Here is a 27,096-nt window from a genome sequence, read left to right on the forward strand (position 1 = left end):
ACAAAGATAAAGCAAAGCATGCATGGGTATTAGTTTAGAACAACGAAAGCTCATCCCCTACTTTGTAAATCTGCAAGGGTTTCCACAATCCTAGCTATGGGTTTTAGCCACTCACGCTTGTGAAGAAATCACTAACATTCATATTCAAAACTTAGATGAAATCACAATGATAAGAAGTAATAAAACCCACAACTGTAACTGAATTAATGAACCAAAGTCAATAAAAGAGAATCCCAAGATCAAAATCAGATCATGGAATCAAAATATATTTGTGAATATCAAAAGTGTGTCACTTCTACTAAAAAACACATAAAGGGTATTTATAGTACATGCGGAAACCCTAAAACTAAAGCTCGAACAAAATAGGAGAAAATAGGGTCGGTGGCCACATGTGGTCCGTAACCATAGTCTAGCACCGAGCGCAGGTAGAACCTATTATCTTGACCCTGGGGGCAAGTACAAATCATAAGTACCGAAAGAAAAATTCCTTCAATTTTAGCTCTCAGGATTTTGGACTTCTGGCATTTTGTTTGCCTACCTGCGTTCCGTAGGTCCTACATTTGGTCCATAAGTTGACTTAGTAGGTACTGGGAGTCATCTTTTCAGCTCTTCTTTGATTCTCAAACATTTTTTGATCATGAACAAGGCGAAAAGTATCCTGAATATCCATAATTGCTCCAAAAATAGCCAAAACATAGTTTTTCATGAACTTATTATCCAAACCATGATTTCCTGCAAAACATACCCTAAAAGCATTATATCTAACAAAATAACCTCATAAACTTGCATCTTTCCCTTATTTTAACCATCGATAGTGCTATATTTCAATAGCATATCAACACTCTCAACTTAGAGCGTTTGCATGTTCTTAGGCAAAAAACATAACAAAAACAAAAATTATGCTTAACTAGGAGAAACTAAGCTATTCAAGACAGTCAATCAACACTAAACCTCATAACATAACATCCAATCATATTTTTCAAAACCAACTGCATATGAACATGATACATAACAATGTGACATAATGGGATCAAGGTATGACAATTACATTAGCAATATACAACCACTCATATATATAAGTTACACCATCCAAAACAAGCAAATATCTAGAAATATGACTCAAGTGCCCTCACAACAAGGATGTACCACTCACTTATATAAAATCATGCATGTCAATGTAGGTACAGTAAAGAGACACTCACACTCAGAAGAGAAGTTTCAATCAATGCATGTCAAATACCATAGGATTGCCCTTATTTTCTTTACCTTAGTATTCAGATAGTCAAGTTAGGATCACTATAAAACTTTTGTCAGCTTATAATGTAGGTTTGGAAGGCTACTATGGTACATATGGACATATCAAGTGACTAAGCCTCCTTGGAACTACACTAACCTTACGGTCTCGCGTACTAGCCAATTTTTTTACACCCTTATTTCTCCTATTTTATTCTATATTGCACATTCAGTTGGGTGTGGTTTTTTTTTTTTTTTTTTTTTCTCTTTTTCTCAATTTTTCTTTTCTTTTACTTTTTTCTTTTCTTTTTTTACCACACCCCTACTAACTTTTTTCTCTTATTTTACCCTTTTTCATACCCATTTTACACTATACACCCCTATGATAGACAATCTTAACTTAGGCATTTTATGTAATAGCCCATATTATTCTTAGCTTAGTTCAACATCTAGTTGTATACATAAGGGGCTTAAGGCCTAAAAACTTCACCAAGGGTTGGAGACTTAGTCACTTATAAGGACTCTTAAGTTCAAGGATTTTTAAATTGGTCTTACCGACTCCGAGGTGTTGGTTTTTGAGTTAGCTCATATTCAAGGGTGTAAGAAGCATACCTTGGAGAAGTTTCAGATTTATTGGATGAGGTTTGGGTCATGTATGGATCAAGAATCCAGAAAATCACTGCAATAAGCCTGCATCGTGGTAATAGTCCCATTCTTATGTTCCCGATATAGCAGTGAGGGAATTTAACAACCACGATAAGCCCATATCACGGTAAAATTGATACGCCTAGTTTTTTTTTATTTAAATGGTTGAGGGGCAATTGGATCTTTTCCCCTTAACCCAACTCATCCATAACAAAAATTGGGAGATCATTTAGGGAATTATTTGCCCCTTTTCTCCAAATCCTCTCTAAAAAACCCTCTCATTTTTCCCAAGATCACAAATTCAATTCTTGTCTCCCCAAGAAATCAAGAATTCAAGTTCCCCAAGTTCAAGAACCTTTAAGAAAATATCAAGATTGGTCTTTCTCTTTCAAGTTATAGATTTAAGGTATGTGTGATGTACATCCATGGGTTCCTTTCACCCATGGATTCCAAGAAGCCCTTTTTGGTTTTAAATCACGAGTTTTCATGTTTAAGTTGAAATATCTCCATGAATCTATTGTTAATTTAATTACAAGTTACGTTTATGAGTGTTTTCAAGTGGAATGAACCATTACATGTTTTAAATATTGAAAGCTTCACGTTAAATCTCCAAGTTATTATTTTAGTCTTGTAATTATGTTATTCTCACATAATTTACCCATTCCCATGCTTAAGTTCATGACTCTCACGTGTTTGAAGAAATGCCTAAGTGTTGGGTTTTGAACAATGATCCCCTATATGGTTTTAAAGTTTTTATATGACACTATGGTTATTTTATTTAGTATTGGTAGGTTATGAACGACCAATACCTATGTGATTCACATGAATTCAACTTTTCAAGTGCTCAGATAGTTAATCCATGAATCTTATCATTATACTCAGACATTCATATTCATGATGAGCATTATCAGTTATATAACAACATTAAATTGAGTTTAGTTCAGTTCAGTACCAGTATCAGTTTAGTTGGGAGTAGCATTTAGCACTGAGCTAACCTAGTGATGTGGTCTCAACCGCCAGTTAGGACTGGGTCCTTATTAATAGTCCCTAAGTTTAAGTACTATGTAGCCAGCATAGGATTATAAGATGTCACCCATTAGTTTAGGACTGACACTCTCTTAGGGGTCAACCGCCAGTTTAGGATAGACTTCCTAGTCCTTCAGGACATCAGCTTAGTAGATCAACACAACAAGTGTTAGTACCCGTGGAATAGTACTGACACCCTTCTAACTGGGGTTACAGGTTGGACCTCAAATAGCTCAGATTGGGGCATGTCGATTAGATGATATCTCCCATAGTTTTAATATAATATTTTAGTCCCCAAACCTTTATGAAAGATCACCAAATTGAGATGAGAACTGATTACCTCGATAAAAAAATGATAGAAACGGGTGCAATATGCAACTTCACCAGCTCCTACATATACAATTTAGCATAGTCCTCAATAGAAAAATTTGTCTTCACTAGAAAGAAATGAGCGAAATTAGTCATCCTATCCACGATGACCCAAATAGAATAAAACTATTGGCAAGATCGCAGAAGACTGGTAACAAAATCCACATTCACTATTTCTCATTTCCATACGGCAGCTCAATATCTTAAGTTAACCGACCAGTCTCAAGTGCTCCTCCTTTACTAGCTAACTCACCATCCACTTAGCCATAAAATTGGCCATATCTTGCTTCATATTATTTTACCAATAAATCTTTTTGAGATCCGGATATATTTTTGTTGAACCAGGATGAACCGTATATCACGACTCATAAGTTTCGGCCAAAATTCTTTCCTGCAACCCATCAATATCGGGAACACATAATCTACCTTAGTAACTCAAGATACCATCACCACCAATCTCGAAAACCATCACTTCCTGCCTACCCACATTATTCCTAATTTGCATCAAGATAGGGTCCAACACTTGCTCCTCTTTCACCTTGGCAAAGGAGATAATTTCGCAACCTCTTGAACAATTACACCATTATCTTCAAAATCAAAGAAATGGATTCCTAGATTATCTAATCAGTGAATATCCTTTACCAAATCCCACTTCTTCTCGTCCACATGAGATAAGCTTTCTGCGGACCGTCTGCTAAGATCATCATCAACTATGTTAACTTTACCTAGGTGGTATTGTAGGCTTTTATGATCAGAATAAATATCAACACAGACAACATACAAATAATGTCGTTAGATCTTTAATACAAACATCACAGCTAGCAATTCGAAATCATGAGTCGGGTAATTCTTCTCCCAAACTTTCAACTGTCTAAAAGCATAAGCAACCACATTGCCATGCTTTATCATCACACAAACCAGTCCCACCCGGGATGAATCAGAATAGACAATAAAACCATCAGTACCCTCAGGTAGTGTCAAGGCCGAAGCCAAAGTTAACTTATCTTTCAAATTTTCAAAAATACTCTCACAAGCATTAAACTATAAGAACTTCTCCTTTTTCTGAGCCAACTTAGTCAATGGGGAAAAAGTAGAAGAAAGACTTCCCATAAACCTTCTATAATAACAGGATAAACCCAAGAAGCTTCAAATGGTTGGAGTCATGGGTTTATGCCACTTCTTAAGCACCATAACTTTGTGTGGATTCACCATGGTCCCTTCACTAGAAAGTACATGACCCAGATAAGTCACAACATTCAACCAGAACTTACACTTATAGAAATTCATATACAACCCCTAATCTTTTATTGTATGCAAAAAAGGTGGAGGTGATCAGAATGATCAACCTCACTCTTTGAATACACCAAAATATCATTAATAAAGACAATGACAAACGACTTATGAAACTTATGGAAAACCTAATTCATAAGATCCATAAATGTAGCCAAGGCCTTAGTAAATCCAAAAGATATTATCAAAAACTCAAAATGATCGTACCGGGTTCAGAAAGCAGTCATAAGGATATCCTCCTCCCTAATATTAACCTAACTATACCAAGATCTAAGATCAATCTTAGAAAAGTACTTAGCACCCTGAAAATGATCAAAGAGATCATCAATCCTCAACTGGGTATACTTATTATTTATAGTCACCTTACTTAATTGACGGTAATCTATACACATCCAAGGGAACCATCCTTCTTACGCACGAAGAGAACCGGAGCACCCTATGGATATACACTAGGGCGGATAAAACCCTTATCCAAAAGATCTTTCAATTGCTTTTTGATTTCCTTCAACTCAATCGGATCTATTCTATGGGGAGGGATATAAATAAGATGAGTGTCTAGAAGAAGATCAATCCCAAAATCAATTTCCCTATCAGGAGGAATACAAGGAAGACCACCAGGGACCACCTTGGAAAATTCACAGACCACAGGAATAACCTGCAAAAAAGGACTTTTGGATCTAGAGTCCTTAACATGAAATTAGTGAAAGAGGCACCCTTTAGAAACCAATTTTTGGGATCTAATATATGAAATGAACCTTCCCTTAGGAACCATAGAACTACCTTCTCACTCTATCACCGACTCATTAGGGAAGTGGAAAATGACTCTTTGGTTCTGACTATCAAGAGATGCGTAATACGAATACAAACAATCCATCCTCAAAAGCACATCAAAGTTTAACATGTCAAACTCTATCAGACCCACCAAGGTCTCCCAACCATAGTCTGACATAACACAACCCCTATAAACTCTTTTATCCGTAATTAAGTCACCCACTGGGGTGGACATAGAAAAGCAATTCAAGATACACTCAAGATCCAAACCAAAATGAATAGCCATATAAGTGGTTACATAAGAGAGGGTACACCCCAGATTAAGTAAATAATATACATGACAAAAGAATACTTTGAGCATACCAATAATAATATCAGGGACATTTCAAAATCTTGGTAGGTGGAAAGAGCATACAAAAGGTTCTATCTAGTGGCGTAGCCAGAAGTAGAAATAGCACCTTTTGGTACAGGAGCTGATGAAGTTTTAACAAGAATCTTATTTTCCCCAAAAGTAGACCTAGAAGGACAGTCGCTCGGTATATGACAAATCTGTCCAAATTTAAAATATTTGCTCCTCCCTTCTTCAAAAATACCATGATGCATCTGACCATAAAATCTACAAGAGGGATATAATAGAGCATACTGAGCCCTACTAACCTGTGGTTAGGCTCCTAGGTCTCTAAACCACTATTATACAAAGAATGATGATCATCCAACGACTTTGGATAAGGAGCACTACCCGTAGAGTAGGAACCAGAATTGCCCACTTCTTTTTAGACCATTTTCTACCATTTCTACTGCTCTGTTGCAGACCTCTACCTTGATCAGAATACCAAAAATTCTTACTCCGTCTTTCATTGATCTCCTCTTACTTTATGTTTTCCTCTTCCACTTATTGCATGTACACCACAAGTCTAGAGATGTCTATGTCCTTATTTAATAAGATAGCCTTGCTCTCTAAGATTAACTCACGTGACAACCCAGAGGCAAACTTCCTCATTCCAGCTATCATAATGGAAACTAATTTTAGAGCATAATGCGACAACTTATGAAACTTCAAGGCATACTTATTTTTGTCATCTTGCCTTGCTTCAAATTCATGAAATCCTCAGTCTTTGCCTCCCTCAACTCTTGAGAAAAGAAGCAATTAGGAAAAATACTAGACAAGTTATCCCATTAGGAAGACTTAGCACCATAACCCCTAGAATGGTTCACAGTCCACAGTAATCCAATAAAGACTTCTACAGAAGAATCAAAAACCAGTCTTGGTCGGGACATGTCCCTGACTCTGACAATGACAATAATAATGAAAACTCTAAATTCTAATCTAAGATAAGAATTGATGAAATATCTAAGCCTTCCTGATAATGGAGGACAAGCACTTCCCCACAACGAATAGATGAATCGAGCTGATCCACCTAACTATTTATAGAAATAGTAAAAGTATCTCGGTGCCTGCATCACGTGGGGATACAACATCCATAGAAGGTTAGTGGGGGTGAACACTAGTAAGTAACTCAGGGATAAGTATAACATAATGCCTTGATCGGCATTTCAAAATCAATGCACATAATCAAATGCCTATATATATATATATTAAATACTGGGATAGGGGACAAGTCTTAAAATATACTTTAAAACTTTAGTCTTGATTGTCTTACTCAAATGTCATAACATAAGAAGGCACCCACATGCTATATGGGTCCAGCTCTCTACCAGCTAAAAGGTCCCCAATGCATGTAATTGCATGAACCAGGGGATATACATATGTTCTCTAAATGACTCAAATCTCCTAACGAATCAAGGTGACACAAAAACCCTATTGGTAATATAATATAGGGGACTCAAACCTCCTAATAATGTGATAATAATAAGGGGGAGTTGTACCACCCGATCATATAGTCCCCTACATCGGCAACCATGATTTTTGGTGTTGGTTTCTTAGGACCTTCACATTCACAACTCAGCTAGATAACCTTAATTAATGCCCAATTAAAGCAATTATCACATAGTTTTATTTATTGAACAATGATACACATTTAGGCATACATTGTTGGTATCATCATACTAACTACACTTGCAAGGTAGCATTAACATTCCAAACCAATTATCATCACTTAGGGAAATTCAAAACCCCTTTGGTTCAATTATACAATATCTTGGGGAATTACACAACCTATAAGGTTTAATTCAAAATCATTATGCTTTAATAACCTTTCACATCATGCAATAATTTAAGAGTAGTTAAATATGCGTACTTTAAATTCAAAACCAATTTCATAATATAAGGTTGAGATCATAACCACTTTAAAAGTCACATGTTTAGGAAATCACAATCCCCTTATTTATTCACCATACCCATGCACCCCACGTATTCAAAACCATAATTAAAGAATGAAAATCATATGTAAACAGTGGAAAGACATTGCTTAACAACAAACTTTCAAAACCCTCAACCCATGTTTCAAAAACCATCATTAATACCATACGGATCAACACTTTAAACATATGATTTTAATAAATTAGCAATTAGGGAAGAGTAACATACCTGAGATACCAAGTTTCACAGAAAGAATTCAACCATTGAGCCCTTGGGTGGCCTACTTCTTGAAAACCTTACATATTTTTCTTGAGGAGATTTAGAGAGAATCAAAAAAGTCTTTAATCTGTTAAAGTGTAGAAAGAATACCCCTAATATGTTTTATGGACTTGGGGTCTAAGTGGTTAAAGTGGGAAATATCCATAGTGACCTCAACTCAAAAGCTAGAAGTAGTGTAGCCACTGACTATGGGTCACATGTCAACTCGCTACAACACCTTACAACTTATCAGCATGAGTCATAAACAAGGCAGTGTTAGGGTGAACCTATACTATTAACCATAGGACTTATATTTTTTTAACTCGCATCATGACCATACGACTCACAGGATCTAAGTTATATACAAGATAGAACCACTTGGGGCTTACACTGGTTACCCTATGATTTGCACCAAATGACTCATAACGAGTCCTCATAACTTGTATTGAGAAACTCATACTCAGAGCAAAGCTTAGCCACATACACATTGTTTAGGTCACGATTTGAGTCCAATGACCTATAATGGGTCTTTATGGATCATGTCCCCAAGTCATACTCAGGATAACAACTCCTACACTATTTACTAGACACCTTGTGACTAGTGTCATAGGACCCATCATGACACCCTACGACTCATACAGTGAGTCATAGTCAAGATAGTGAGGATAAAATTTTAGAATTTTACAAGGACCAAAATCTAAAGGGATTACATGTGGATGTGAAAGAAAGGTTTGAAGTCTCAAAATGGGTGATTAGGGATACTATTCTATGTACGGGTAGGCTCTTTAGGCTAAAGGGGTTCCTATGTTCATAGAGAAGGCCTAAGATCATTTCACCAGCCAAGCATAATCACAGTTAGCCTTGAGAAACTAACGGGGAAAGTTTTAGATGATACAAGTAAGCATAAAAATTAAACAACTAGACTCACTGCACATGACATGCAAGCTTTTCAAGGAAGCTAGATTGATTTTCCTAATAATGACAAAAGGAGCATTTGACATATAATACCAAGAAGTAAAAAAGCATTGTTACGACATTGTTCACGTCCATGCCCTTGGTTTTCAAAAAAAATTTGTATGGGGGGGTTCTTGCTTTGAATTTAAACCATGCAAAATTTGCTATTGATGGCATCAAACCAAGATGTTATCTTACATTTTGGCTCTCATGATAGGAAACCATATAGCTAGTCTGACTTCACCATAGGTGCAAAGGTAATCACAAAAGTTAAATGCCATGGGTGGTTAGACTTACCCTACATTTGTAGTTCCCAACCTAAACACGATGATTTTCCCATAAGAATGTCGTTACTCAATATATCATAGGGAAAGGTTTGTTTGACATCATAATGAACAAATTAAGAATAAAATAAAAATCTAAAAATGAAACAAATAACTAATCCATAAAATATAGGCACCATTAGGGTGCATAAATATTACAACCCAAAATAAAAATAAAATTATCCAAAAATAAGACGAAAGTAACCAATAAATATCCAAATAGTACAAATTAATCAAATAACCATGGCTAATAAGGATATGGACATCCCCAACTCAAAGCTTGTAGTGACCTCACTACATAATCATAAAAGTATAGAAAAGGTAAAAGGGTACTCCCTATAACCGTACTCTCGATCTCAGCATCATCCGTAGCATCATCTGAGTCTGACTATGCAACTTGAATCTCATCATTACTTTCAACCCTGGGAGAAGGAAGTCTCTCTTTTGGTTTTAGGACCTTTCAAAGGCCCTTCACCCCCTTTCATATTTTCTTGAAGAATTTATCTCTCTTCTTCTCCCTATTTTTTATCTTCTCATGAAAATCCTTGAGCTCTCTATGTGAATGTGCTAAGGAAGGATAGTCTCTCTCAATCCTAGAAATAGTGGCCCCCTTCTTCTTCTAGTCCTCCAGGTATTTCTCATAGTTAAGCTGAAAAATATAGAAGTGATGAGTGGTGGAAGGCTCTCCCAGCCCCTGAGGTAGCTTGGACATAAGATCTCATATCATCCTTATCTAAACTAAGATCTTATCAAATGGCCCTTTAGTGGATGGCCTACATGAATCTAGATCACCCTCTACCGACCTCCCCAAGTCAACCTTTCTCTTTTTGCTAATCATTAGGTAAATTGGAGTCTTGGAAGTGATCCAACTATCTTCCCAATACTCATAAACACCACCTCGCCTATATAAATCTATGATTTTGTATAGGAACATGAGCATAGGACCATCTTTTGTTTATGTAATGCCAAATCTCTATGTGCACAAAGCAGCCAACATTCAAAAAAATATTGTCGAAGAGGCAGTCCACCATCTGAGCACGCATAGTGGGGATATTTTTTATGTTGGTGGTGGGAGAGACCCTGCTGAAAATAACGGCTATCTAGATCCTAACTTCAATAGTAAAGTCACTTATTAGAATCCTAGACTTATTGGTAGCCTATGGGACCTCCCTTCCATCAACTCCTAGGAGAATAATCCTTGGAATTTTAGTCCCTCATGTCCATATTTTGTAACCCATAAACTCCATTAATCCACTCATTCCTAAAATAAATTTTTTTGCCCCTAATTATTATCATTAGGTTAGAGAGATATACTATGCTGAGATTCGCATAGAATTCCTTCAGCCTATGCTCAGTTTCTCGGCATAGTTTTGGGGAAAAGTATATCCATGTTGTGGCCTCTAGCCTTCCATAGAAATCCAAGATTTTCTCGGGCACATTCTATACTGAAATCCCCCTCTCAGGAAGTAACTACTTTCTTATGAGGTTCTCATAATATTTAGTCTTATATCCTAGGGCCATGATGCAGTTTATGTCATAGCCTACAATTTAGTACTCGGGATCCCCACGTAAAGCATTATTACTTAAGGTAAATATGTATAAAAAGTTCTATTTAACTTGATTGAGATAAAGGGGTGACTCATGGGACATGGATAGGCGTAAAAATACAAGGTTTGAGATTTGGACTAGTATATTAGACCGGTCTTAGTTATTGTGATCTTGGTCTTCTTGGATCACGATTATAATTCTTGAAACCGGTTATAATTATTCTCTCAGTTATAATGATTGTGATAATAGGTTTACGATCACAATGATGTGATCCCGACCCTCAGATTGCGATAACGGTAATTGAGGCATGTTTGATCAAATTTCTCAGAATCCACAACTTCCAATTTCAATGCCAAGTTATGTTTCAAATAAAATTTACATTATGAACAAGAAACATAGTCCCTAGATACTCAATCATGCCCTTAGGATGTGGGAAAACTAGCAAGGAATTCATTCGGGCATTTAATCAAATACTTAGTGTACACATGCTATTTCTATTAATTTTTTATAATTTTGGGTACTCAAGACTTCACTAATTCTGTGCACACTAATAAAAATAGCTAACCTTACTAAACACACAGAATTGAACAAGGATTTAGCATGCAAATAACAATTTGAGGTCATTCCTAAGACATAAGTTCTAAGGCCCACACACCAGGTATATTGTAACACCCCAATTCGCTGAACTAGAATGCTACATGGTGTTCATGACCCCGAGGGACCACAAGCTAACCCATGACTGATATCTGTACCTGTATACTGTAAATCATGATATAATAATGCAGAATACATGGAACTATAAGGCCATAAGGTTCAACTGAATACAATCATGTGGCTGAAAATACCTAAAACAACTCAATGTAAACTTAAATATGAAAGTAGATCTGAAAGCCTCTAAACTGTCTGAATAAGGAGTTAAAGGAACATGTATCCAACTAACTCCATAAAACTGAACTGAAGAAATAAATAAATGTATCAAATCATATTGTCCTCAAATCAATGAGGACTCATTGTGTCTCTGCGACTGGAATACTACTGCTATTGCTGGGCTGGAGCTTATGTCTCGGAACCTATGGTGTAACATGAAAAGAAAGTACCATAGTGCAACTGCATCAGTAAAACTAGAGTACTGAGTATACGAGGAAGGTAGGCTGAACATAAAGGATTCCATGCATGAACAACACTGACTGACTAATATGAATATGGGAGTGCAAATACACATATATAGAAACTGGGATGTAAATACGTGATAGCATGACCTATAAGCTAATACATGGTTTACTGATAACTGTCATGACTGATACTGAAACTGATAACATGGATGACTGTATCTGACAATCCTGTATATACTAAAATCTGAAGAACTATCTGAGTTCTTTTATTGAGACTGTTACTAAAACTGTGGGAGGTAGTGTTTAACCGACGTGCCCCATGTATGCCATTATGGCTAAGCTAGGGTCCAATCTCTGCCTTCAATTGAGGGGTGTTAATACCGCGCCACTGGTAATGACAGCTATGAGTGACCCTTATCTGGCGGGTACTCAATGAGAACGGTGGGAACCCTAAACTGACGGGTTAAGTCAGCTCATCAACCCTAAGCTGACGGGTTAACATGTCTCAACCTACGCTGGCTGCGTAGTTCTAGAACACAAGGATTTATACTAAGAATCACACCCTGAACTGGCGGGTGAGTTCCCATCCTTGGGTTCACTCGGTGCTAACCTCTACTCCCATCTGGAGGGACTGGACATGAATAACTAACAGTGTATGACTTAATCTTACTGAATTCTGTTGACTGATGGAATATTACTGATATCTGACAATTGACTAAGATCATGAGGTTTTCCTAAGTCACATGACTGACTGAAGTCTATGAAATCATAGCTTGAGTTCGGATATCATGAAACATGACATGGATCTAGGCACCCAGCTATAGTTTTTGGGTACAAGTACCCCCAGGACTCGATGGAAGGAAACTGACACACATGACTGACTTAATCATAAGAGTAGAGTCCATAATTTATAATATCATAAGTAGGGATCTCATACTAAGCATGGTTATCAACAATATATTGAATGGAACGGATCTCATATCACATGGAAGTACTTGCACAATCTTAATATCATGTTCGTTTCATAATTATATTGACAACACATACTAATAGCATGGAAGTCATGTGGATTGCATGGTTATCATGCATGTTGTTCGTAAGTAGGATTTGCAAGTAAACATAGCATAATCTTATAAGAATATTTCATGGGTATTCCAACAACATTTACATGGCACATTAACAACATAGAAGTCATTGGAACGTAAGGGTATATCATAAATCCTTCACTTAGTCATAATTTAGCTATATTGCATGGTTTCTAGTTCCTTAGGAATTTTATCAAACACCTTACATGCACATCTTAAGCATAGGTGAAACCATCAAATTATACATTATGAACAACCAAATTTACATGTTTCCAACTCATATGATATCATGAATTCACAAAAACATATAAAGATTCCATCTTGGGAATCACCCAATATCAATAACATGATCATCAACACCCAACAATATAAAAATCATACTTTATAATGAAAAAGAGGAAAACAATCAAGCATCAACATGGGTATGATCATATCACCACAATCAACCAAGCTTTTGTACTTTAAAGATTGATTCTTGAACTCCACGGATGAAAGGAATCCGTGGATGAACATTACACATACCTTAGAAGGAAGATTCTTGATGATTGACGGAGGAATTTCCTTAAAATTGGAACTTCAAGCTTAATTATGCAACCCTAGTTGTTTTCCTCCTTTAGTGGTCTTGGATGATGAGCTTTGAGATGAAAATAGGGTTGTAATATGTTAGGAGCTATATATTTCGTAGGGTTAAGTTTAGGGACGTGTTAGGTGATGATAGGCGAAATTACGCGCCTATATCAATATATTTTGCCCATATTTTAGCCTAGTTTCGAGAACTAATTATCTATTTCGTACACTTTTAGTCCTTTTTCCTGTAAATGAGCTAACAAATGTGATTAGGAAAGTTTCAGGTATAAATGATGCAAAATACAGCAATTTATGGCTTACTTGACGCAAAAGAAAGCTCACAAACGAGATGGAAAGGAGCTGGACGCATAAAGGACTAAATCTGCTGCATGGAAAATCTGTCCCGGGCTAAAACAGCATTTCTGAAGACTTTGGGACTTACAGACACAAAGCTGGATTTTTGCCATAATACATTAACCTAGTGCAATTAGGTTATGTGTTTCATCATTCTATTTGGATTATAATTTTGTAACCTTACCCTAGTACAATTGGGTCAAGGATTTCATTAGTATATTAGGATTTGGTTATTTATTTTATTAGTTTAGTAGGAGTAGGATAGGAGTATTATAAATACCCTATCATGTTAGAGATTTTAAAGAGAAGAAGGGAGACATTCTGACAATTCATTCATCTCCTTACAATTAAGACATCTTCCTACAACCCATTCTCAATTCTTCATTCTTCTACTCTTAAATTCCACAACAAGAGAATCGTTACTTGCTACGGAATCACTAAAACCACACGCCAAACACCTACTATTCACGCCATCCACCATGCAAAACGTGATATCCTTCGCATTCATGGGTAACTAAATCTCTTAGTTGGGGTTATGGAAGCCGAATGAGTTACTATCTATAGCTATGAGTTTGTGAGTTCAAGACAAGTATATTGCTTATATCATTATTCTCTTCATCTTAAATCTACATTCTTTGCGGTTCAAACACAAGAACACGCCATTCTAACATCTAACCTGTTCGAGAGAAAGGTTATTTGTCTAGAAAAGAAGACGCATAGACCAACGCCAGTCTAACATCTGACTTGTTCGAGAGAAAAGTTATTTGTCTGGAAAAGAGATAATGTCAAGGTAGTAGGACACCCTTTCCTATTAAAAAGCTAGTGCCGTACCTGGACTAACTTCTTGGAGAATTCGTACCGTTAGTCACGCTTTAAGCTCGAGAGAGTTAAAGTGAAATAGTCCTTGTTTAGGTCGAGAGACGCTTGGATTTACCATCGACTACAATTCTCTATAAGCAATTACATGTCAAGACTCTACACACTCATAGCCAATAGAGACGTATACCTCAGAAGGTGGACATAACCCCAACGCCTCAATTCTCATTGTTTACAACACACGTGACAATCTCTCTTTATTTTGCTATTTTCAGTTCTTACATTCTTGTTTTGGTTACATACTACAATCCCCCCTTTCCTACGAGACTTGCACTAAAAGTCTAGTAATTTCTCTTGCTTGTTGGCCAAGCTATTCTCTGTGGGATCGATACCCAACCCAGGTTGGGTTCTATATTTGCTAACGACCGCTTTACACTCCCACGAGAGCTGTAGATTGAGCGTTATCATTAGGAGTATTTAAAGACTTAAGTACCTTTAAAATGACTCAAAACGGAGTAGTTTTGACACTTGGAATTGACTTAGGTGGCGCCCAAGTGATTGCCTATGCTTGGGTTGGGCGGCGCCTAACCAATCGCCTATGCTTGGGTTAGGCGGGGCTATGCTTACTGTCTCTCACAAAAATGGGCATAACTTTTCACTCGGGTATTGGATTAAGGCAAAATTGGTATCGTTGGAAAGATAATTCGATTCTATACAATTTGGTGGGTCTAAATAAGCGAAAATACCATATTAACATCGAGTTATTCTCGTTCAAAGATGAACCTTGCAAAATCAAACACTAAGACTTGATGGATTCAAAAACTCATAGCTTGTATTACCTTAAGTGACTCGTATGAACATGCTTAATGCATCATAAGCTATCCTATCACTAGGATATTTATTTTAAGTCATGTACTCAAGTATGAATCATAGGATAGGAGATTTCATACGTAGGAATACTTATTCACTTCCTAGCTTAGAAACATGCAGGGTATTATCACATCTCCCTCTTGGGAACATTCATCCTCAAATGAGAATTTACTGAGAAGGGATACAAGACAATAGAACCTGAAATAAACATGAAGAACTGAAACTTGATCTCATGAATGACATGCTAAATATACTGAACTCGTGCATATCTGATGCACGGACAACTGACACATGAATGCCTGACTGAGTATGAAACGGTTAATAGGTACCAAGTTTATACTGGAAACATGAATGTGAAACTTAATAAGCTTAAGGAGAACTGTTACCTTGAGCTTGATCTGAATTGGCGGGGAAGAGGTGAGGATACTTGGTACGCATATCTGCTTCTTCTTCCCAAGTAGCTCCCTCATGAGACTGATTTTACCAAAGAACCTTGACTAGAGGGACTTATTTGTTCCTCAATCTAAGAGTCTGATAATCTAAGATTTTGACTGGAATCTCTTTATAAGAGAGGCTGTTCTAAATATCGATACTCTGAATAGGGACAACAACTGTTGGGTCACCTATGCACTTCTTTAGCAAAGAGACATGGAAGACTGGATGGACTGAGGCTAGATCTGAAGGCAACTCAAGCTCATAAGCTACCTTGCCGAACTGACAAAGAATTCTGAAGGGATCGACATACTGGGGACTGAGTTTCCCTTTCTTACTAAACCTCTTCACTCCCTTTATGGGAGAGATCTTAAATAGACATAGTCATTGACCTCGAACTTGAAATCCTTTCTACGAACATCTGGATAGGACTTCTGTCTGCTCTGAGAAGCCTGGAGTCTCTCTTTGATCAACTGAACTTTCTCTAAGGAATCGAATACTAAGTTAGGACCTATGACTGAGGCCTCACTAACTTTGAACCAACCAATCGGAGATCTACATCTCCTACCATAGAGAGCTTCAAATGGAGCCATCTAAATACTAGAATGATAGCTATTGTTGTATGCAAACTTAATAAAAGGTAAGTGGTCTTCCCAACTTCCCTTGAAGTCAATTGCATATGCCCTTAACATATCTTCAAGAGTCTGAATGGTCCTCTCTGCTTGACCATCTGCCTGAGGATGAAATGTTGTGCTGAGATGGACTTGGGTACCGAGACCCTTTTGGAATGCTTTCCAAAAGTGAGAAGTAAACTGGGTACCTCTTTTTGAGATGATAGATAGTGGAACACCGTGTAATCTGACTAACTCCCTAATATAGAGTTGGCATAACCCTCGGTGGAATAAGAAGTACGAACAAGAAGAAAATGAGCTGACTTGGTCATTCTATCTATAATGACCCAGACTGAATCATGCTGATGATGAGTTCTAGGAAAACCCATCACGAATTCCATGTTAAATTCTTCTCACTTACAAGTAGGAATGGTGAACTCTTGCATGGAACCACTAGGTTTCTGATATGTAGAGCACTTAGCCACAAACTCTGCAACATCTCTCTTCATCCCACTCCACCAATAGATCTCCTCTATGCCGCGGTACATCTTAGTGGCCCCTGGATGAATATAGTATCGCGCACCATGCGCTTCTGCAAGTATTCGCTACCTCAATTCATCTACACCTAGAACACATAGATGACCCTAACAACGAAGAACACCATCTCCCCCTTGGGAGAAAACCTTGACTTTCTGATTCTGAACTGACACTTTGAGCTTGACAAGGCTAGGATCCCTGTCTTGTTTCTCTTTTACCTCAGAAACTAGAGATGACTCTAAACTACTATGAACATATACACCATCCTATGAAGAATCGACTAAGAGAACGCCTAGTCTAGCAAGCTGATGGATCTTCTGAGCCATTTTTTTCTTACTATCCTCAACGTGAGAAATACTACCCATGGAGAGTCGACTGAGAGCATCGGCCACAATATTGGCCTTGCCCGGATGATAAAGAACACTAATGTCGTAATCCTTTAAGAGCTCTAACCACTTTCTCTGGCGAAGATTGAGATCTTTTTAGGAAAAGACATACTGGAGGATTTTATGGTCTGTGAAGACATCACATGAACTCCATAGAGATAATGAATCCAAATATTCAAGGAAAAAACTACCGCTGATAACTTAAGATCATGAGTAGGATAATTATTCTCATGTGGCTTTAACTGTCTGGAGGCGTAGGCTATGACCTTACTATGCTACATGAGGACACAACCTAAACCCACTATAGATGCATCACAATAGACTACAAAACCGTCTAAACCATCTGGAATAGCTAGAACTAGAGCGGAGGTGAGTTGAGTCTTCAACTCTTGAAAGCTCTTCTCGCATGAATCTGACCACTGAAACTTAATCTTCTTCTGAGTCAATCTAGACATGGGAGATGCAATAGAAGAAAATCCCTCGGCAAACCATCTGTAATAACCAGCCAAACCCAAGAAACTCCTAATATCTGATGGAGATACGGGTCTGGGCCAGTTTCTTACTGCCTTAATTTTCTGAGAATCTACTCTAATGCCGTCACCGAAAATAATATGGCCAAGGAATGCTACTGATATTAGCAAAAATTCACATTTACTAAGCTTAGAGAATAATTGGTGATCCCTGAGAGTCTGAAGAACAATCCTGAGATGGTCTGCATGATCACGCTCTGGGCGAGAATAGACAAAAATATCATCTATAAGGACTATGACAAACATGTCCAAGTATTGTTTGAACACACGGTTCATCAAATACATAAAAGCTGCATGGGCATTGGTAAGACCAAATGACATGACTAAAAATTTGAAGTGACCATACCAAGTACGAAAAGCTGTCTTTGGAATGTCACATTCTCTAACTCTGAGCTGATGATAGCCTGATCTGAGGTCTATCTTAGAGAAGTAACTGGCACCTTGAAGTTGGTCGAATAGATAATAAATCTTGGGAATAGGATATCTGTTCTTGATCGTGACCTTGTTGAGTTAACGATAATCAATACACATCCTAAGAGAACCATCTTTCTTGCGCATGAATAATACTGGCGCACCCCATGGGGAAATACTGTGTCTGATGAATCCCTTATCTAAGAGATCCTTCAACTGATCTTTCAGTTCCTTGAGTTCTGCTGGTGCCACTCTGTATGGTAGAATAGAAATAGGTTGAGTATCCGGAAGAAGGTCTATACCGAAGTCTATTTCCCTTTTGGGAGGAATGCCTGGAAGATCTTTGGGAAAGACATTTGAGTATTCATTAGCAACAGGGACTGTTTCAAGACTAGGATATTAAGAACTGGAATCTTTAACATGCACGAGATGATACATACACCCCTTAGAAATCATTTTTCCTTGCCCAAAGGTAGGAAACAAGTTGACCCCTAAATGCTGAAATGTTACCCTTCCACTCTAGGATGGGTTCATTTGGGAACTGAAACTGAACTATCCTATTTCTGCAGTCGACTATGGCATAGCAGGAATGAAGCCAATCCATTCTGAGAATGACATCAAAATCAGTTATCTCTAACTCCACTAAATCTGCTGACATGGATTTATGAGATATCATAACTGAGCAGTTCCTGTATACCCGTTGAGCTATGATGGTTTTACCCACTGAGGTAGAGACTGAGAAGAGCTCTGCTAGGACTTTAGGATTGATTTCAAAATCACCTGCTATGTATGGAGTAACAAAAGATAAAGATACAGCTGGGTCTAGCAAAGCATAAATATGAAGATGGAAAATCTGTAACATACCAATAATGACATCAGTGGAATTTTCCTGATCCTGCCAGGACTGAAGAGCATAGAGTCTGTTTGGGCGTTGCCCACTGGTAGCACTGGAAATGGGACTCTGCTGGTTTGGGCTACTGGACTGAGCTGTAGAATAATTTTACTGACCCTGAAGACTTGTCTGCAAACAATCCCTAATCCTGTGGACTGGCTTGCCATAACTACAACAGCTATCACTACTGGCTCTACAAATGCCCTTGTGGTTCTTACCACAAGTATGACAAAGGGGATTCATTCGAGCACTGCTAACACTGCCCTGAGATTTAGAGCTTGGTACTTTATTTCTATTGTCGTCTCTAAACTTCGTAACTAGAGCCCTGGAAGAGGAAGGAGCTAAAATGGCTGACTTAGAGCGAAACTGTGAACGGTTTTCTCTATCTGACTTGGGGTGAGCAAAGTTGAATTTACCTAACCTTGCTCTCTTGTTCTGTCTCTCCCTAGTCTTAAACTTTTGCTCTTCTACTTACTGGGCATGGGTCATGAGTCTTGATAAGGTTATATCACCGATAAGCATCGCAGACCTACACTCATTTACCACGCTATCGTTGACCCCTAACATGAACTTGCTTATCTTAGTTCTATTGTCTAAAACCACATAAGGAGCATACCTGGCTAGCCAAGTAAATCTAAGAGAATAATCCCTAACTGTCATATTCCCTTGTCTAAGGTTGATGAACTCAAGAAATTTGGCTTCCCTCAGCTCTTGGGGAAAGAATCTGTTTAAGAAGGCTGTGACAAATTTCTCCCACTCGATAGGGCCTGTATCATCTAACCTCTCAGACTTCCACTATTTGTACCAATCATGAGCAACATCCTATAACTGGTAGGCGGCTAACTTAGCACTCTCAATAGAAGTAGCACCCATGATGTCAATAACCTTCTGGACTTGGTCAATGAACTTCTGAGGGTCCTCATAAGACTTAGACCCATGGAAAGATGGAGGGTTCATCCGGGTGAAGTCCCGAACCCTAACTGCTTTGGGAGTGGCCACTGGATTGGCTGAAATAACTGGTGGCCATTCATTCTGTAAAGCCATGGACTGAGCAAGTGTGGTAAATACGACTCTAAACTCCGCATGGGAAACATGTTCGCCCAAAGGATCTTCGGGCTGAGGAGTTGGCTGGTTTCTTCTCTTTGGGGCCATGGTTTGGAATAAGAGAAGAATGGATTAGATTAAGAGTTTAACTTGTGATTATGCTCACTAGCATGACATGAATAATGAAGAAAGGGGACTGTTCCTAAAACATCTTATAGCCTCCCATACATAAATGTGGCATGCAACACACCCATGTACAAGACTCTACTAGATGCGGCTTTCAGACTTCCTAGGACTCTATTGAACCTTAGGCTATGATACCAAGTTTGTAACACCCTGATTCGCTGAACCAGAATGCTACACGGTGCTCATAACCCCAAGGTACCACAAGCTAACCCATGACTGATATCTATACCTGTATGCTACAAATCATGATATAATAATGTGGAATACATGGAACTTTAAGGCATAAGGTTCAACTAAATACAATCATGTGGGTGAAAATAGCCAAAACAACTCAATCTGAACGTAAATTTGAAAGTAGATCTAAAAGCCTCTAAACTGTCTGAATAAGGAGTTGAAGGAACATGTTCCAACTAACTCCGTAAAACTAAACTGAAGAAATAAATAAATGTATCAAATAATATTGTCCTCGAATCAATGAGGACTCACTGTGTCTCTATGACTGGAATGCTACCGCTACTGCTGGGCTGGAGCTCGTATCTCGGAACCGATGGTGTAATATGAAAAGAAAGCACCATAGCGAAAATGTGTCATTACAACTAGAGTACTGAGTATACGAGGAAGGTAGGCTGAGCATAAAGGGTTTCATGCATGAACAACACTGACTGACTAATATGAACGTGGGGGTGCAAACACACATATATAGAAACTGGGATCGTGAATACGTGATAACATGACCTATAAGCTAATACATGGTTTACTGATAACTGTCATGACTGATACTAAAACTGATAACATGGATGACTATATCTGACAGTCCTATATATACTGAAATCTAAAGAACTATTTGAGTTCTTTTACTTAGATTGTTACTAAAATTGTGGGAGGTAGTGTTTAACCGACATGCCCCATGTATGCCTGACTGGAGGGGTGTCAATACTCCGTCACTGGTAAGGACAGCTGTGAGTGACCCTTATCTGGCGGGTACTCATTGAGAATAGTGGGAACCCTAAACTGACGGGTTAAGCCACCTCATCAACCCTAAGCTGACGGGTTAAGATGTCTTAACCTACTCTAGCTACGTAGTTCTGGAACACAAGGATTGCTACTAAGAATCACACCTTGAACTAGCGGGTGAGTTCCTATCCTTGGGTTCACTCAGTGCTAACCTCTACTCCCATCTGGAGGGACTGGACATGAATAACTAACTATGTATGACTTAATCTTACTGAATTCTGTTGACTGGCAGAATATTACTGATATCTGACAACTGACTAAGATCATGAGGTTTTCCTAAGTCACATGACTGACTGAAGTCTATTAAATCATAGCTTGAGTTCGGATATCATGAAACATGACATGGATCTACACACACAGCTATAGTTTTCAGGTACAAGTACCCCCAGGACTCGATGGAATGAAACTAACACACATGACTGACTTGATCATAAGAGTAGAGTCCATAATTTATAATATCATAAGTAGGGATCTCATACTAAGCATGGTTATCAACAATGTATTGCATGGAAAGGATTTCATATCACATGGAAGTACTTGCACAATCTTAATATCATGTTCGTTGGATAATCATATTGGCAACAGATACTAATAGCATGGAAGTTCATGTGGATTGCATAGTTATCATGCATCTTGTTCATAAGTAGGATTTGCAAGTTAACATAGCATAATCTCATAAGAATAGTTCATGGGTATTCCAACAACATTTACAAGGCACATTAACAACATAGAAGTCATTGGAACATAAGGGCATATCATGAATCCTTCACTTAGTCACAATTTAGCTATATTGCATGGTTTCTAGTTCCTTAGGCATTCTATAAAACACTTTACATGCACATCTTAAGCATAGGTGAAACCATCAAATTATACATCATAAACAACCAAATTTACATGTTTTCAACTCATATGATATCATGAATTTACAAAAACATATAAAGATTCCATCATGGGAATCACCCAATATCAATAACATGATCATCAACACCCAACAATATAGAAATCATACTTTATAACGAAAAAGAGGAAAACAATCAAGCATCAACATGGGTATGATCATATCACCACAATCAACCAAGCTTTTGTATTTTAAAGATTGATTCTTGAACTCCACGGATGAAAGGAATTCGTGGATGAACACTACGCATACCATAGAAGGAATATTCTTGATGATTGACGGAGGAATTTCCTTGAAATCGGACCTTCAAGTTTAATTATGCAACCCTAGTCTTTTTTCTCCTTTAGTGCTCTTAGATGATGAGCTTTGAGATGAAAATAGGGTTGTAATATGTTAGGAGCTATATATTTCGTTGGGTTAAGTTTAGGGACGTGTTAGGAGTATTTAAAGACTTAATTACCTTTAAAATAACTCAAAATGGAGTATTTTTGACAACTGGAATTGAATTAGGCGGCACCCAAGTGATCGCCTATGCTTGGGTTGGGCGGCACCTAACCAATCGCCTATGCTTGGGTTAGGCGGTGCCTAACCAATCGCCTATGCTTACTGTCTCTCACGAAAATGGGCATAACGTTTCACTCGGGTATTGAATTAAGGTAAAATTGGTATCATTGGTAAGCTAATTTGATTCTCTACAATTTGGTGGGTCTAAATCAGCGAAAATACCATAATAACATCAATTTATACTCGTTCAAAGATGACCCTTGCAAAATCCAACACTAAGACTTGATGGATTCAAAAACTCTTAGCTTGTATTACCTTAAGTGACTCATATGAACATGCTTAATGCATCATAAGCTATCATATCACTAGGATATTCATTTTAAGTCATGTCCTCAAGTATGAATCACAGGATAGGAGATTTCATACGTAGGAATACTTATTCACTTCCTAGCTTAGAAACATGCGGGGTATTACATATATTAAGGAAGATTTTAAGCACATACTAAATAAGGAATGTAGGGGATGATGAGTATGCACTTTTAGATGCCCACACACAAGCAAAAATGTTTGTAATATTGGGTATTTTTTAGAGGTAATGTGAATGGATTTGGGTTAGGGGAGAAAGAAGTATTTTTTTCAAAAACTAGCCCGGTCACAAGTGTACGCAATTGGTTGCGATTGTAAACTATGCGTGATCACGATTGTGGACCCCGTTCCATCATGATCACGACAATTGAGAGAAGTTCTTTCTCATCCACTCTTTAAGCTAATTCACCCCAACTCAATTTCATCCCATTTACTATACTCAATATCATTAGAATACAACCTATTTTGGAACCTAATTTGCATGGATCAATCAAAACAAACAGAATCTACACTAAAAATCCAAAATAAAGGATATGGGCCACTTTCGTGGCATTATAAGTCTCCTCCCATATAGCGCCTAATTTAAAGTCGCAACACGATGTTCTCCATATTTCAAGTTTGATCCTTGAGCATCATCCACCTCCATGTCTACTATATCAATGACGGACACCATTTGAAGTTCCATTGGTAGTTTTTCAATTTTAATACCCGAAAGGACTCTTCACAATTTTGGACCCAAAATTTTATTTCCCCTTATTCTATATTAATAATTTCTCTACCAGTTGTAAAAAATGGTCTATCAAGAATAATGGGTATTTCTTGGTCAATTTGACAATCTAGGACAACAAAGTCCGTTAGAAAGATAAAATGATCAACTTTTACCAAGACATCATACAAAACACCAATCAGTTTCTTGATAGAGAGATTTACCATTGAGAACCTTACTGTTGTGGGAGTAGGGTGCCCAAACGAAGTCTTCAATAGATTTCATATGGCATGAGGTTAATGCTTGCACTAAGGTCACACAAGTCTTTCTCAAATTTGTGTGTCCCAATGGTGCAAGGGATTATGAAGGCGGCCCGATCCTCTTTCTTTTCCACCATATCACTAGTCAGGATAGAACTACAACCATGGGTCTCTTTAATGGTCTCACTATCTACAAGGTTTTTATTGGACATCAATGTCTTCATTAGCTTAGCATACCCCAAAATTTCTTGAATGACTAGTAACAAAGGGATTTGATTGAAAGATTGCTAAGTTTGGCGAAGAACTTCTTGAATTTGACATTCTCCTTCTTTGTCTTAGGTCTTTGAGGGAATGGAGGAGGGTTTTTCATTGGAGACTAGGGGTCACATTGAGGTTCATCACCCTTAACTACTTTAGAAGATCCCTTCTCATCAACCATCTCTTCAAATATCATTGGCTTTTCATCATCCCTTTCTTGAGACTTTGGAGCCTCATCATTAAAATCACCCACATGCTTCTTATTTTTATTGATTTGATCATCAAGTAACTTCTCTTTACCCCAACCTCTTATGCACCAAGTTCTTCACTGCTTATGGTGATAATTTCTAAGACATGAGAATCATTTTTTGGATTTTCCACCGTATCACAAGGGAGGCCACCCTTAGGCCTAGCATTAAGTATAATTGAGATTTGGCCAATTTGGGTCTCTAATTTCTTGATTAAAATGGAGTGTGATACCACCATTTAGTTATTTTGAGAAAAGCCTCCTATTAATTATCAAACCATCTTGTCCATCCCTTCCACTATCATCAAGATTCTAGCAATCATATCAAGATGTGCTATAGAAATATAGCACTTTTAATTCTTAAAATGAGGAAAATATGCTAGTTTATGAGGGTTTTTTGTTATATTTGATCTGTTTTGGGTATATTTTGTAAGAAAACATCTTTTGAATGATAAGTTCTTGAAAAAGGTTCTTCTGGTTACTTTTGGAGAGATTTTAGATAATTGGGATATTTTATAGCTTGATCATTACTAATGAATGTTTGAGGATCGAAGATGAGCTGAAAAACTGATTTTGGCACCTACCAAGTTAACATGTGGCCGTAAGAAGGACCTATGGACCACATGTAAGCAAAGCAGGTGCCAGAAAGTCAAAATCCTAAGAGCTGAACATTGCAGGATTTTTTCTCCTGATACCTGCGTCTGCTACCTTTACCCTATGCCTAGGCCACAGGTAACACCTCTGCCCTTCCAAACTGCAGGTGCAGGAAGAAGGTAGCCACCGAACCTATTTTCTCGTATTCTATTTTGTCTTTGTTTTTAGTGTTTTCTCTTGTTCTATAAATACCTCTTATGTAATTTTTAGTATAGAGTCTATAATTTAACACTAAGAAACATATTTTGATTTCAAGATCTATCTTTGATCTTGGGATTTTATTGTATTCACTTTGCTTGATTATTTAGTTTACAGTTGTAGGTTTTATTTCATCTTATCATTGTGATTTCATCTTTACTTTCCAACATGAATGTTATTGATTTCTTCACAATCATGATTGGCTAAAACCCATAACTAGTGTTGTTGAAACCCCAACAAATTGACAAAGTAGGAAAAGTGTGATTGTTGATGGGAAACTAATACCCATGTCATAAATTGCTTTATCTTCATTTTAATAGTTGTTTAAGCGGTTGAGAATGTTAGGATCCCACCTAGATTTTACTACTTTCTGTAACAAAGAAGTAGTAATTAGGAAAAGATAAAGACAACAATAATTTATGGAGTTAATAGTCGATCCGTTGCAACACAACAGTATATATTAATAATTATTAGCCTTTATCTAATAACTTGAAACTCGAAAGGTGATAGTTAACTAAGACCATGGTAAGGTTTAGCAAAGCAACACCCTGAGACTTAATAAATAAAGGGTGAAATCTTTCTACTCATCCAAAAGATTGTAGAAGGTACATAGCTTATCGATTTTGCATATAAGGTATTAAGTTTGTTCAAAAATTCATGATAAACCAATAGAGTTGAGATAATGGGGGAACACAATCTTAGTGTTCACTTATAACTAATTTAGACAAGAGTTAATATTGTTACTTGCTTGAGATTACTTCATGCAAATCCCCTCGTTTACTTTCCAGTACTGCCTGTAGACTACAACTGCTGATAACTGCAAACCACATATTTCTTTGGGATTAGATATATCTTGACAATGATTGTACCATCATCTAAAAGAAGGTGTTTCTTGGATGACATCAAGAAACTGGCAACGTTGCTGAGGAAAACGATGTTGATTTGTACGTTAAAGTTATTGATTTCAAGTTTTTATTTTCTTGTTCTTAGTTGGATGTACACCATTGTATGCCTAGCACATAGAGTAGAGGCAGTCTCTTACTACCTCTGATCTCAGATAGGATCCTACTACCATATAGTAGGATGTCAAAAGCAATGGGGGACATTCTCCATGAAGACAGAGTTCATGAAGTTATTGAGAGACAGATAGTAGATCGCTGAGTAGCACTTGGTGGAAATCAGATCACAAGCTGACCTCAAGTGATCCAAACATGTTAGTTTGTTCAGCCATATATCGATGATGAAGAAGATTTGGGATACGATGAGCCGGCTGATTTAGGAGACATTATCCCTCCTGCCTTATGTCTTAATGTGTAATTCAATATCTCCAGCTCTATGATTTAGCTCTTATACTGAATGGTGTGTTTATGGGGTTGCCAACAGATGGCGCAAACATGCACTTGACAAATTTCATTAAGATA

The sequence above is a fragment of the Capsicum annuum genome, chromosome 2 (genome assembly GCF_002878395.1).
Source record: "Capsicum annuum cultivar UCD-10X-F1 chromosome 2, UCD10Xv1.1, whole genome shotgun sequence".
Taxonomy (NCBI): domain Eukaryota; kingdom Viridiplantae; phylum Streptophyta; class Magnoliopsida; order Solanales; family Solanaceae; genus Capsicum; species Capsicum annuum.